The following is a 14,756-nucleotide window of genomic DNA, read 5'->3' as shown; positions in this document are numbered from 1 at the left end:
AGTCTGTTGTTAGTATAATAATAATGATAATTGAACTTTATTGATCTCACATTGCATAAATTTACCTTTACATTTAACCCATCCAACTACCCACTCCTCTAATCTGAGATATAAAGCAAAAGAAACAGTGTGAGACCACATACTGCAATAATGTGTATATGTAAAGCTTTTAATTCATTTAAACCAAGGATGCCAATACCTTAATGCAGCCAGCCCTGTGTCTTTGGGGATTTAAGTAATCTCTTTATAGATGTACTCCCTCCAGAACTTCTGTCTTTTCTCAAGAAAAAAAGTCTTTATAGCGATTTTAAGCGGGGCAAGAAAGCTATTTACAGGCCAGAACCAGAGGTTGTGTCAACACTGAGGGCCGTGGGCCCGATGAGGTAATTCCCCATGTGTCTGTGCAGCTGGAGGTAAATGAAGGCCAGCATCTGGTTACAGATTTAGCAGACGTTTGCTCTGCCGCTTTGCTTTATGAAGCAGAACATCTCGCTAACCGCTCTCTGCCTCATTTAACCTGGTGTCCACTCTTGTTGTAGGATCAACTCTGTTGCACACTTTGGTTAATAGATTGGTTAAAGCCAGGTCCGCCAAGAAAAAAATAACAAGCACAGATGGAAATGAGAGGTAAGTTAAGCTGAGATAAGGTAACGATCACTTCACCATTGTTTTTACATATTCACTCTATGCAATAATTTACTGATCAGGTATGCTATAAACAACGAGGCAGCTTAGATTACAAAGGAAATTTGTCTTAATGTGTTGCTCAACTCACAGTTATACTGTAGTAATAAAATAGACAAAAGTTTTACATTTAGTTCTCTCAAGACATGCTTGTTTTCAACTGGCTGATCATCTCAGCTGTTAGCTGATCAGTAAAGAGGTAAAGGAAAAGGTGCAAAAAAGTAACAAACAGGACTAATGAGGCTTGAGACTAAATTTAATCATCTGGAAGACTGTTATCAGCTTCACTGGAACCTTTTCTGATGTCCCTTGTACTGCTCCAGGCAATCAGCTTAAGGATTGCACCTCCTTCGGGGCCAATCATCTTTCAAGACCAAAGAACTTATACTATTCATGTCATAATCTGAACCCCAGTCGTGCTGGGCAGATGGTCGCTCACATTGAGCCTGGTTCTGCTGGAGGTTTCTTCCTGTTAAAAGAGAGTTTTTCCTCTCCACTGTAACTACATCCATGCTCAGTGCAAGGGATTGCAGAGAGTCAATGAGTCCTTGCAATCACCTGGTTTTCCTTCAGTGACGTGCGGTCAGGGGAGGCAGGTGAGGCAGTGCCTCACCAGCCATCATGGAAAGAAAGAAAATATATAATCATAAAGTAATTTAAATTGTTATATTCATCCGGTGGTTTGTACTAAAAAATATTCATTTTTCATGTAGCTTCACCAATTTCGATTTTTATTTGTTCAAAATCGCTGAATTTTCTTATTTTCCCATTCAAATGCTTGGAAGCGATGCCGGTGAGGCAGCAGCGAGCTCTGCCTCACCTTGGATTGCGCAACCCCTGGCTCTGCGCTGGCTGCAAAGCGGAGAGAGCATGTTGCTGTACGGCGTCAATAAAATGGTTTAAACAAATGTAATATGTGAACTTATTTCTAATAATTTGGCTTATGTATATAATGTACAGAGCTTTTTGTCACCAACTGTGTTTGTGTAACGTGTTTCGTGTAATGAGCGATTATAAACGGCAGAGAACAAGTTCGAGGTGAGGCAGGCAGTTCTCTTGCCTCATGGCAGGGGGTGCTCAAGAGACTGAAAACATAAGGCAGGAACAGGACGGATCAAGGAAGGCTTTCTTCCCTGGCAGTGATCTCCATTGAGACAGAGAGACTTTTAAAACTGAAGGAAGATAAGGAGGACTTCTATTCATTTATAAGTAAAGGTAAGACAGTAATAACATTTATTTTGTTTTGTTTTTTAAGGAAATGTGTGTTTTGTGAGCTACAGTTTGTATGTGTAAGGATGCAGAAGTGAAACATAACCTGTAAACTGCTGTCAATCTATGCATCTATTTGCAAATCTGATTCTGATGACGTCAGTGCCTCACCAGCTATGAACCTCACCGCACGTCACTGTTTTCCTTAGATATAGATATTTTGAAGATATGATTGTGTTACCTGTATGAATAAATTTTATATTTTCTAATTGCAACTTTTCTCTGTGCGAGTCTCCATGTAGAATTATCTCTACTGTCCTCAGTGCAGTGTTTTCAGATTTCAAAGCTAGCTAAATTTTAATTTCCACTCATGTCAGATGACTTTTATTATCAGATGTACAAGATGTTTAATTCTGCACATTTCTGAAGCGCCAAAACAATTCTTCACAGCTTTTCATCACATCTCATTTAGCTGTTGTTTCCTTCTCCTCCTTAGAAAAGCACCCATATACATTACTATCTGTGAAGAAGTGCTGTAATCCACCTAAATGATTACTTTTAAAATGCAAATATTCCTGTCTAAAGCTATACAACTTCTGCTTAAGTACTGGCAGTTTGGAGGTTTCCACTGCATTCTTTCAGGTCATCCCCATGAATAAGGAAACTGATCTGTGTAAAAAGCGAAATTTATACACCATCGCCGCAGAAAATCGGATAAAAACAAGGACATTCTACAGCTCCCTAAACTTTTTTAGTTTTTACATTTAAACATTATATATTTGGCTGCTACCTTGTCTTCAAACATTTAGTCTGGTTTGCTCCTGAGCGTTTAAGTGAGCATCCTGGTGAGATCCATGGAGATGTCAGAGGGTTCTTTGGGGAGAAGGTTATAGCAGCTTACACTGTGTCAAACAGGGAAAATAGTTTCATTGGAGAACATTTAGAAGAACTCTCAAAATGCTTGCTTTCCATACAAATTCAAACCAAGGATGGAATACAGGATGCTAAGATGTTTTTTTCCCCCATAAAACCTCAGAGGAAACAGTCAACACTGTCAACATGTGGAAGTTTAACATTAGTAGGAGGTGTAAAGGGAGGAAAGCTTTACTCTGTCTACAAAAAACATAAAGGTGAGACAAAGATTTGCCAAAACCTTGATGTAAAGTTCTTTGGGCATATGGAGACAAATATACCAGAGCATCAGGCACGTTTGGTATGAAACAAGTAAAGCATTCCATGACTATAAACGCGGAGCCTCAGAGCAAATATAATCCAATTGTCATGGTAGAGGGATGCTTTGGCAGAGAAAAAACTAATCTAACCCGCAAGAAGACAATGATGCAAATATCCTCCTACCTTGGATTGGCTAAAATTAAATAAGTATGAATTTCTTGGTCAAATCAAAACCCTAGTGTCAAGCTTGCCTAAGATGCAGTGGGGTGATTTGAAACTGATTGCTCAAGGAAGAAACTCATCCAGCAGCTTTTATTACAAAGTAAAGATTATGGATTTTTTATATATATATATACCACAAGAAGCAACAGTGTTTTTTCTCGTTCTAAGCTATGCAAGAAAAAAACAAAGTATTAATGTTCTTGCAGCCCCATCTTGGAGGTTATCCCTGCTTGTTTTCCAATCAGTGTCTGTGCAGATCTTTTATCAAGCAACATGTTGGAGAACACTTCTACGGTCAGTCAGATTTTGGATGGCCGTTGTTGAAAAGGAAAAACTGAGGTGATTCTCCCCTCTTCTTTTTGGGTAGAAAATCCTGCTCTCATTTCAGGTGTGGAGATCCTAAAGTGATCTGTTACGTGACTGACAGCTCGAGGATCGGCTGGTAGAGATGGTGAAAAAATATTAATATTTGTATGATCGTCTAAGTGATATAAAACATTTTGCTCTCCTCCCAATCAATCCAAAAACTGCCTCTTCTGCCTTTGTGTTGGTTATGGAACTTTATGTTGTTTCCATCCCCTGTAGTTTAAGAAAGAAACTACAGATGCTGGAACTATCTATGAGTTCAACAGCTAAAATTTGGGGCAAAGATGAACTTGGTGACAAAACAAACGATCTCTAGAATAAGGACAATTTTCTTGGTTCTTGCGGTGCATGTAACCGGCTTTAACAGACATCCCTGAAACAGAGACTGGTTAATGGCTACCAGAGGTGTCTTGATAAGGGCATTTCAACCAAAATAGTTAACCAAAGCATTCCCCAGCAAAAAAGACACATTTCTGTTTAGAGTACTGTTTGAATATATACAATTGGATGTCCTTAATTTTTGGCTTGACTCTATCTTTCATATAAATTTGAATTCTATTATGTTTCATAGTATAAATTACAGTCCGGGCCTAGTGGCCTTTGCACATCTGTCAGACAGCAGAAACGGTCCTTAGGACTGATCCAGAGCAGGTCTGTTAAAGTATCAGACTCTGTCTGGGTGGCTCAGTGGAACAAGAAGGGTTATAGTGCATATGTCATTTTAATTAGAAGATTCATTTGAGTTTTATTCATGCTCATCATTGGTAGTTTGCTAAACTCATGTGCCCTCTCCTTGCTCTCCAACCAGCCGTGATGTTATCATTCATACAATGGAAATAGTAGATCATTAGTCTTGGAGAACTGAAATCCATGCTGACACACATAGACTCTAATTAAAGCTCCAACCGGTCGTACTAAAATACAGTTTATTAAAATCATTTCTTAACCCCTTGAACCCTACGGACCCACCGGCGGGTCCAGCTGCTACATGACCTCGTACTTTTACCAAACCCCCAGTATTGATGTAAAAAACATATTTGGCACAGTTTGGTGACATTTATGGATAAATGTGCCAAAATGGCCTCTCCGCCTAAGAAATTTCTCACTAATACCATTCTAAAATAAATATGATTCATCTGATTGAGTCCAAATTTGGTATATTTTTACACAACATTTAGATTTGAAAGTCTGTGATACTTTTTTGTGCTATAAATAATATTTTGGTAGTGTTTTGCAATGTTTATTTCAAAGAAAATTTTGGCGAGGTTAAAAAAATGAGAAATATTTTGTATTTTGTCCCTAATATTTCAGGCAGGGTCAAAGCTACAATGGTGCTGACACCAGAAAACCATTCTATGACATCTTACCTTTACAGACGTACCAAAAGTTTCTTCTTAAATCTAATAGCTTTGAGGCTATAAGTGATTTACTTTTGTGTGTTTTTGTCAGGCAGAAATTCATTTATACCCCCTTAGGGTGTAAGAGGTTAAACTGAAACATGTCGCAAGGTTTTTCTCTCATACCACTTTAAGGCATCAATTTGCGAGAGCTGCAGGATGCTGCAGGATGTTAGATTCTGTTCTGAATGGAATAACTTTCAACATCCAACATTGTCAGTAGAACTTGACCTATTGCTTATTAAAGCAGGTGACTCTGGTTATTCTAATGTAATAGAAGAAACAGGTATTTATAAATTTGAGTGATTCGATGTAAAAATCTTGTGATTGTCTTTGTGCTTGGTGAAGGGGCTGCTTTGTCCCATCAGCATTTGTGAGTCAGGGCTGCTGACTTTGATTACGCATATTCACAGATCATTCAGTGCTTTATGACACAGTGCTGCAGGAAATTGGAGCTGAACGGCATCATGTGAAAGGTTTTTTTTCTGTGCTGTGAGCCGCTTGGCAAGCATGTGATCATTTTCAATAGAAGAGAAAGTTAGAGAAGAGTTTAAATCAGAGATTTTCTTGGTTTAATTAAAGGTGGAATACTTTGTTGTCAAATCACAGCAATCAGATACCTACCTAAGCTTCATGGGTTTGAGGCTTCAAAAAACACACTGCCTTATGAATGAGTTGATAATTTGCGTATTCAGCTTACTTAGCTTAGCTTAAAGCCTTAAATTAGGATTTGATGCTGCAAACTACATTTTCAATAAATCTAGTAAAGCCAAAATGCACTTAATTTTGAATCTTATAATCAGTGTATTTGGAAAACTACTAAGACCCTTTGAACTCCGCAAATATAATTTAAAAACATTTGTTGACATATTTCATCAGGATTTCTTGCACTGCTTTGTTTTCATCTTACACATAATTGTAGCGTTGATGCATTGGAATGTTTTTTCCTTTTTATTCAGCCCCTGTATCCCCCTTACTTACCATGGACTAAAGATTCTTCCTATTCTTCTTGGTGAAATAGCTATGATTGGATGGAGAGCATCTGCAAATACATTTTCAAATCTTTCTATCTACGTTAAATTGGATTTAGGTCTAGACTTTGACTGTACCACTCTAAAGCATGAATATACTTCAATCCCAACCACAATAGAGTTTTGATGTAAACCAAAATGTGTGACAATTAGCCTTTTTCACATGTGTGCTTTGTCATTTCCATGGCTTGTTGACTACAATTGGATTTCTGTAGACTTGCTTTCAACAATGTCTTCATTCTTGTCCCTTTTTTGTTAAAATCTGTGAAGCGCATGACTAAAGGTTTTCCTGTCAAGAGATTCTCCTATTCAGTTCTCCTCCAGAGTTACAATGGTCCTTCTTGAAGCTCCTCACAGAAATGCACTGTAGGAGTTTATAGCTTATGATGAACTTTTATTACCTAACTTTTCTTAAGACTGCTCCACAATGTTATCTCCTGACCTGTCTGCTGTGGTCTTTGGTTATCTTGGTGCCTTTTTTTTTAATGTTGTCTCTGACATACAATTCTAATACAGTGCTTTAAAAAATGTCCAATTGAGGTGGAAAAAATAGTAAAAAGTTCTTTGTTATAAATACTTTTGTCAGGCACTATACACCCTAGTTGAGTCTAGGTATAAAACAAACAAATTGAGAAGCTGTTCATATGGATTTACACTGAGCTTTGTTGCAAACATATAAAGGAAAGATACAAAATAAGAGCTCTTTCTGCTAGAAAACCCAAATATCTTTACATTACAGTATCGTTTGTATAAAATGTTAACTATAAGTACAAAATGTGTAAAGCTAAAATCAGAAAAAAGGTAATGTCAGGGAAGTAAAAGGTTTTGGGTAACAGGACTGTGTGGACTATAAATTAAAACAAGAACGTTTGAAATGTAAGATTTTAAACCATTTGTGCTTGTAAAGAAAATAAAGTTTATGCACTGCAAAAAATATAAATCTCAATAAGTTATTTTTTCTTAAAATAAGTGTGTTTTTCCTTGATTTGAGGAGGTAAGTAAGACACTTTGCCAATGGAACAAGACAATTTCCTTTTAAAATAAGAAAAAACTATTTTATCGTCTTATTTCAAGTAAATATTATCTAACTATCTTATTTTAAGAGTGAAAATACTCATTCCATTGGCAAATCATCTTATTTACCTGCTCAAATTAAGGCTAGATATACTTAATTTAAGCCATTTTTTACTTATTTCTGGATTGTTTTTGCAGTGTGATAGATCATTAAATCCAAAAATACTCATAGAGGGCCAGCATTATGCGGGGATGCTTCTCAATCACAGGATCTGATAATATTACCCACAAATTAAATAATAGGGGAAGGTGTTAGCATGACGGCCAAGATTAGGCACAGAGGATACGCTACAGATGCCTATGATCATAATGATCGACACCGATACACGTTTGCAAAGAAATAACAGCTATTGTATTTAAGGCAAAACTTTTAATATTTTTTAAATGTCAGAAAATGTTTCCCTTGAACTGTGGTGGAATTTGATTAGATTTAGCAGTCATCATTTGAAATGTTTAAGTCCTGCTTTCATGAAACCAGTATTAGGCCCAGAGGTAGGCTGAGCTAAAACTACCAGGGACAAAGATTTTTGCAGAAATGCTCTCTGCAAATCGGATAACACCAAAGAATACTGCTGTCCCTTTTCCCATCTTTTCTGGATTGGTTGAACTATAAAGATAATTGACATTTTAAAAGCAGATTAATTTGGGCAGAACACATGTTTTCAACCCTTGAGAACTATATTTAAATTCCCAGTTGTTAGTCAGCTAAAATGGAAGAAAGGCAAAGGGATTAATACTTCCTCAAGGAACATTATATAATTTTCTTAGTTTCCGTGGGAATTCCAATGAACTGACTAATGCAGGTAATTGTGCAACTATGACTTTCGGAAAACATCTAAACTGAAAGTGCCCCCTTATAGTGAGATGACAGAACATTAAATTGTGTCATGGTGTTATGCACAAGCTTCATCTGAATGAATATAACTTAAATAATAAGTGAATGTGTATAAAGTTTTAAAAATACTTCAAGTTGTTAAGTGAAGCAGAGCCCTGCAGCAGTTGGCCTCTATTTTCTAATGGAGTGGGATAGTGATTAGCAGTCTGTCTGCACTAAAGCAAGAAAAACGCTCAATCACAGACAGAGTATCAGTTTACTAAGGAGGAATCTCTCAAAGGACTGCTGAGATATGTCGACGCACACATACATACTCTTTTGATTAACCTATTAAAACTGGGACAGGAAGTGGAGGAGTTGTGGGGGTGAAAACCTGAAGGATTACAAAGACAGGATATGATTAATGTTCTTTTTAACTTTCTATCTTCTTTAGATATAAAGAAATCAGAAAAATGAAACCTTTAGACTCATATTTATTACATTTGACAAAGTTGGTACTTTTTTCAAAAACTTTCTGGACTGTATCTCTTTGATTGACATTTGGTCAGAAAGTTCAAGTCACAGCATGTCAAAGTTCATTTAAAAGCAGCTTTTAAAACCAATAAATCTCACCAAAGTGCTGCAGTTACTGAAATAGTTTAAGATAGAATTTAATAAAACAACACAACAGTAAGTACAGAGTCCTTTGGTTACTACTGTTTTATGTGAAAACTAAGATAGACTAAGACTAAGATAAAATTATGATTATGATGTTTTTTTAGTGATGTTTATTGACTTTATGCATTGGATGCTTTTTAATAGATATCTTAATAGATGTGTTGTAGATCTTTTTCATAGATGTGTTTTATTGTTCATGCATACAAAATGTATCCTTATATATGGGAAATAGTTATCGATAAAAAAGGAATACAAAAATCTAATTTGATTCTCACATTTTAAAATAAAATTTTAAGTTATAAGGATAAAAAATGATTCTACATGAAGAAATTTTAGTGATTGCAGCAAATGTAAAAGGTTTAATCCAGAATCTAGAATAAACTTAAACCAAAAAGTGGTTATAAATGAAAAACATAAAAATATATTAAAAATCATTGAATTCACTTCATTTTTTAATATATTTATTCAATATTCACAAAATGAATGCTGTTACACCTAATTAAGGCCCCAACTGCAAAACATTTCATTCTTTAATTATAGCCAAAATCCCTTGCAAATTGAATTGCTGTTGTTTTTGCAGCAACCCCTGAGTACTGCAGGAAGTCATCAAACAAAACCTATTTAGAGAGCACACATCTGTTTTCCCCTTCTGCTTACTATAAACCTGACTGTTGGGTTCATGGGAATCATAACAGTTGAGATGACACAGATGAAATATCCCAGGAGACTGCTTCAGTTCTCATGGCCGAATGGTGCCCCTTGGGTCAGACCTATTTCCTCTGTTCAGTGCAACATATGATTATACCAGTGAACTTAGAAAGCTGTTTTATAGATAAAACTGAGTGAAAATTCACATTGATGACTATCAATGTTAGGAACTGGTGACTATAAAGATTTATTTCAGGAACATGTATCTGGTTTGGATTAAATGTGAAAAAGATTAATTCATTTTTAACTTTAAACAACTGGATCAGGTCTTTGCAAATAATCTCAGCATTGCAGATGTTTCCCAGCATAAACATACAGCTGCCTCTGGAATGAAAAGCATTTATTTTTTTGCTTTGATTTATTTCTCTGCACTATTGTGAAGGAGAGTGTGGACCTGTCTGAGCCTGTGTCACTTAATGTCCCAGTTCTCATACATGTTTTGGCACCGTGACATGATGACAGGGCTCAGCTAGCGCCTGCAGCGAGCGCGTTCACTGAGCAAAGCTAGCGGACTGCAAACGTGACAGCTCCACACTCTGCAGTGGAAAAACTGTGCAGTAAAGGGGACGGAAAAAACATTAGTTTCTCTGGAGAATGAGTTTATAGTGACTTTTGAGGCCCCCTGTTTAAGCAGTCCAATAAAACAACTATTTTGCCTTCATTAGAAGCAGCCTGAGGAGTCAGTGGAAAATCTGGTCAACGTTAACAGACATCCTAATCATTTCAATGCAAATAATTGAGGACTTATGATGCTTTTGTCTTTGCTGCTCTGTCCATTTGCAGAGCCAACTGAGTAAAAATACAAAAACGGTGCCAGCAAATATCACAAGGGAGGCTTTTCCAAAGTCTGGGAAGATGCCAAAGCCACAAATTCTCTAAATTCCTTTGAGCTTTTGCAGTTAAAGCATCCAAGTGAGAAAGCGTCTTTCAGAGTCCCTCCACAGGCACATGACTGTCTGTGGTTACACAGCCAAGGTCCCCACTCCACATCCCAGCACAGACAAACACATTTTCACAGGACAAGACAACCATCCACAGTCACTTACTGCATACACACACTGTGTGTCAACCTGTTTGCTTTAACACTATAGGGACAAAAGGTGATACGCAATAAAAGAGCACCTCTTCTACAAACTTCTAAAGAAAACAGAGCAGGCAGGAGGCTTATAAGATTTTCCAAATTCATAAAGAAAAAAAAATAAAACTTTATTGTTTTTCACTGCACACTAAATGTAGGGAAAGACCCATCAGCACAATAAAAAAAATCTACACAAATTTGTGAATAATTTTTGTAAATTGAAAACTCTCTTGCCTAGTCTTTTCCAAAATTAACAAATGTCAGTTTACCATAGTTAAATTTGTTTTCAATTGAACCAGTTTCCCACGTGATTCATCTCATAAGTCTTTCTCAAGACTTTTTCCTCCATATTTCTAAAAACAGTTTTTTTTAAACTATTGAGTAATATCAAATCTGCTGTTTCTTAGCAGATTTGGAAGAGATTTTAGAAATCCTGTCGAAATATTTAATAATCAAACAACGGATGCCTGCTGATGCCCCAGATTATTTAATGCTATTTAACTTTATTTGTGAATTAACGTTCTTTCTCCTACACCTAGAACAATATGGTGTCAATCAGATGTATACTAAGAAAAACTGTATCTAAAGCCTTTTTTCTTCATTGTATATCTGCAAAAACAGAACTATATTTAACCCATTTTTTATTTTAGCTCAGATGCAAACAGTTCTCTGTTGAATAATCGCTATTTCCTGAGCCTCAGTGGACCAAATGCAGACCTTAAAGAACTGATAGATGCTCCCAGGTTTGCCTCCATTATTCCTGACAGACAAAATCTCATGTGACCGACATTAAAAGCAATAGAGCTTCTCTGTTGACCAAATATTGCAGGCACATGAAGGAAGTTAGAGGAGTGTGGGAGAGACCACACTGTTCCAGCTCCTGGTCGGTTGAACTTAAGGTGTAAATAGATAAGAAGAACTACAAAGAAGAGGCAGAGATGCTGTTCTCGGGAGGGGGAAGGAGGCCAATGGAGATTAGGAATAATAGGAAAAGAAAGGAGAGTTCTGTCAAGCCCAGGGACAGTTAGAGAGCTGTCTTTGGAGTCATCAGGAAAAAAAAAGCCTGGTCACACAATCAGCCCTTCATCTGAGCAGGAAACTGAGGTCAGAGGAGTGACCTTGATAGGTTGTCACCCTGTGGAGCTCCACGGCATGGTTCTGCCACCAACTGTCAGCTGCAGACAGAAAAGCCTCATTAGACTTCTGCACAATGAAGTCGACTCTGCAGTCACAGATGGGCCACACTGATGAGACAGGCAGAAAGCCGACATTGTGTGGGCTCAAAGATCTCTCAGTCTCCAGCTTCCTCCTTCTTTTATTCTCTGTCATTTTCACTTCCTGTGTTTGATATTCTTCATTGCATCATGTCATAATAATTGAATTGTATAGGAAAATAAAATAATTATATAAAGCTCCCATAAAAAGACCCCTGGAGATTTTTGTTAATGAAGATTTGTAATTAGTTTGGCTTGTTGGTGGAAACTAAAGTCCCCCACTGTTAAGGTTTTTGTTAATTTGTCATGATAGTTGAACTGCTTTATTGACCTCTTGTCCTGATACATGCCAGAGCAGTTTGAGTGTAAATAGAAATGTTGAGAATAATGAGAGCCAATGTCTGCAGAGGTCACAGAGTGCTTCACAAATTATAATCTGGTGCTCCTTGCACTGTTTATATTTGCCAAGATTTATTTCATATGAAGAATCGCTGTGGTTTCCTCACATTTAACCATACTGTTGACTTATTTTAAAAGAATCTGACCACTTTAACAAATGCATTTTTAAAAATTAGGTAATGCGTATGACAATTTGGCTAAGTAAATATTTTTCATCTACTAGGTTTACTCAAAAAAACAAGGCAATATGTAAAGAGTCTCTACACTAAATTCAAATGAAGGACAAAGTCAAGAATCGTGAGGACCATATATGTAAGTCCTGAATGTTCGAGGGAAAGAAAATCATTAAATGAATGTCAGAAGATAGAACTATGACATTTGAAGAAATTTCTCCTTTTTGAATATAATTTGATAAAATTAGATATGATAATTTATCTACAGAAAGTAGATAACTAATTATTAATGTGTTAAATTCAACTTGTAATGTAGCTTAGAAACATTAATATTCACAGTTTTAATTCTTTGGCCTGATACTGCAGACACATTCATACCCATTAATTTAACGTTTGACTTGTTGAGGTGCTATTTTGGGACATTGTGTGATAATAATGATTGTGAGAGATAAGAAAACATTCCAACTAGTTTTATATTCTTACACTAAAGTAAATTGGAAAACCATGGTCTGCATTTGAGCCACTTTTCAAACAATCAGGTCCTTTATGTCTCCATCATCTTCAAACAGTTTAAGACAGAAACTCTTCCTTGCAAAATTGCTCAAGTTAAGTCAGATAAAAAGTTAAATGTTTTATACTTGATCATCAGATCAGAAGTTAGGATTAGTGGGTTCTTGTTCGCTAGTGAGAGAAGAATGCAGTTGGAGTTCGCTGGGGCCGATCTGGGTACAAATGTTGCACAGCTTTTTAAAAAAAGCCACAATCAATCTTCCTGAAAGGATTCCTACTTCATCTTTTGTCAACATTCTCTATCTTTCATTTTTAATGAAAACAAAAAAAGCTGGTCTCTGCTGTGCTCCTTAACTGTAGTATACAACCACATCTAGTCCCTGGCAGGATTTTGCGACACGAATGTAAACAAAAGTCAATCTTTTTCAAATTGATTCGCAGGTGAGGTGGCGATCAATTGTCACCAACGTCGACAAAATCATGCTGTTCACCTCACTCCATTCACCACTGCTGCCATGCTTGTTGCTCACACTTTTGCTCCTCTTTTAATTCTGCCCTTCTATATAGAGATAACATGGGAATCCTTTGCTCCAGCTGCAAAATTTGCATTCTGTATGAATGTACCTTTTCAGGGTAAGGAACTTGACCATCTCTGAGGAGTCAGCTGAGGCCGCTCAGGCCTCTGCTTCCACCACAACCTGGTCTCTAATAAAGTGGAGGTCCTAAAATTGCAAATAAAAATAAACTTTATTTGAATTGACTATTCGAAGACATAAATATGCTTCAATATGGGTATTTAAAGAGTTCTAGCAGTAGCCTAAGATTTTTCATCCAGCATAATGTGAGTCTCAGTCACATTATCTAGTCTTTTATTGTCTCTTCTAGATTTACTTTATGGTGACTGAGAGGTACAAACATGCTGCAAACATATAATGTTTCATATAGATATAAATATAAAAACTAGTGGAAAAACTTCTACAAGAGTCAAAGCTTCAAGAGGCAACATATCTATCCTGGACAAAAGCAACAGCTGTTAAATCAAGTGTTTTTCCAGGTTAAAAAAAGTGAAAGAAAGACTGGACTGTCCCCCTGTGTTCCAAAGTCCTTGTTATAGATGAAGTACATTTTGCATTTAATCTAAAGTCCTAATAAAAATGGAGAACTGCTGCATCTGGACATTTGGTCAGTCCAAACACATACCCCATGACTAAAAAGAGTAAAACATTAAACCAAATACTCCTAACATCCCAATATCACCCTGTTACAGGAGGCTTGTTGTCATTTTAACTGATTGCTCAAACTTATCAGTCCTGTAAGCCTAAAACCAGTTTCTTTGTTTATTATTGTCATATAAATACATTCTAGTTGAATGAACATTATATGGGGTAAAACATATGTGCTTTGACTTGCCATTTCTTGAATTAAACATTTGACATTGTGAGCATTCCTTGGAAAAAAAAGACACTTCCTACCACACCTGTTTAACTTTCCTGAAAAGTTGATAAAGGTATGTAAGGGATGCAATGACAAACTTATAAAAATATCACCTTTGCTATTTGGTAAAGCAGTGTGATTTAACAAATGAAGAGAATTAGACAAAAAAGTCATTAATAGGTCATAATTTGAAATATTATATTTCGATTTATAAAGGAAATATTTATGTTTTAAAAAATGTCGTTGTATCATTTTCTTTTTCCCTCATATTACCCGCACGTGTAAAATTTAAGGAAGTTAAAGTGGAGTAACAGCTTTATGAATTGTCAACGAGTTGTCCAAGTGTTTCATAACCAGAATTTCCAGCTGTGTAAGCAACTGACTTTTTCTTCAGTTGTAAACAGTTTGCAGAGTCAACGGTGCACAATAAGTTGAGACTGGTTGGTTAACCTGTTGCGAAAAACTTCCCTGAGCTGAACGACAGTATGAGCTCTTAACTAATCACCCATCCACATGTAAGCTTTGGTTTGTAACGGAACTTCTATCAACAGTTGGAACAAATAAACCCAGCATTTAAATCTATCACACTGTG

This window comes from Cyprinodon tularosa, unplaced genomic scaffold (genome assembly GCF_016077235.1).
Source record: "Cyprinodon tularosa strain WSP-4 unplaced genomic scaffold, ASM1607723v1 ctg95, whole genome shotgun sequence".
NCBI lineage: Eukaryota > Metazoa > Chordata > Actinopteri > Cyprinodontiformes > Cyprinodontidae > Cyprinodon > Cyprinodon tularosa.
Note: the sequence above shows the minus strand (reverse complement) of the source record.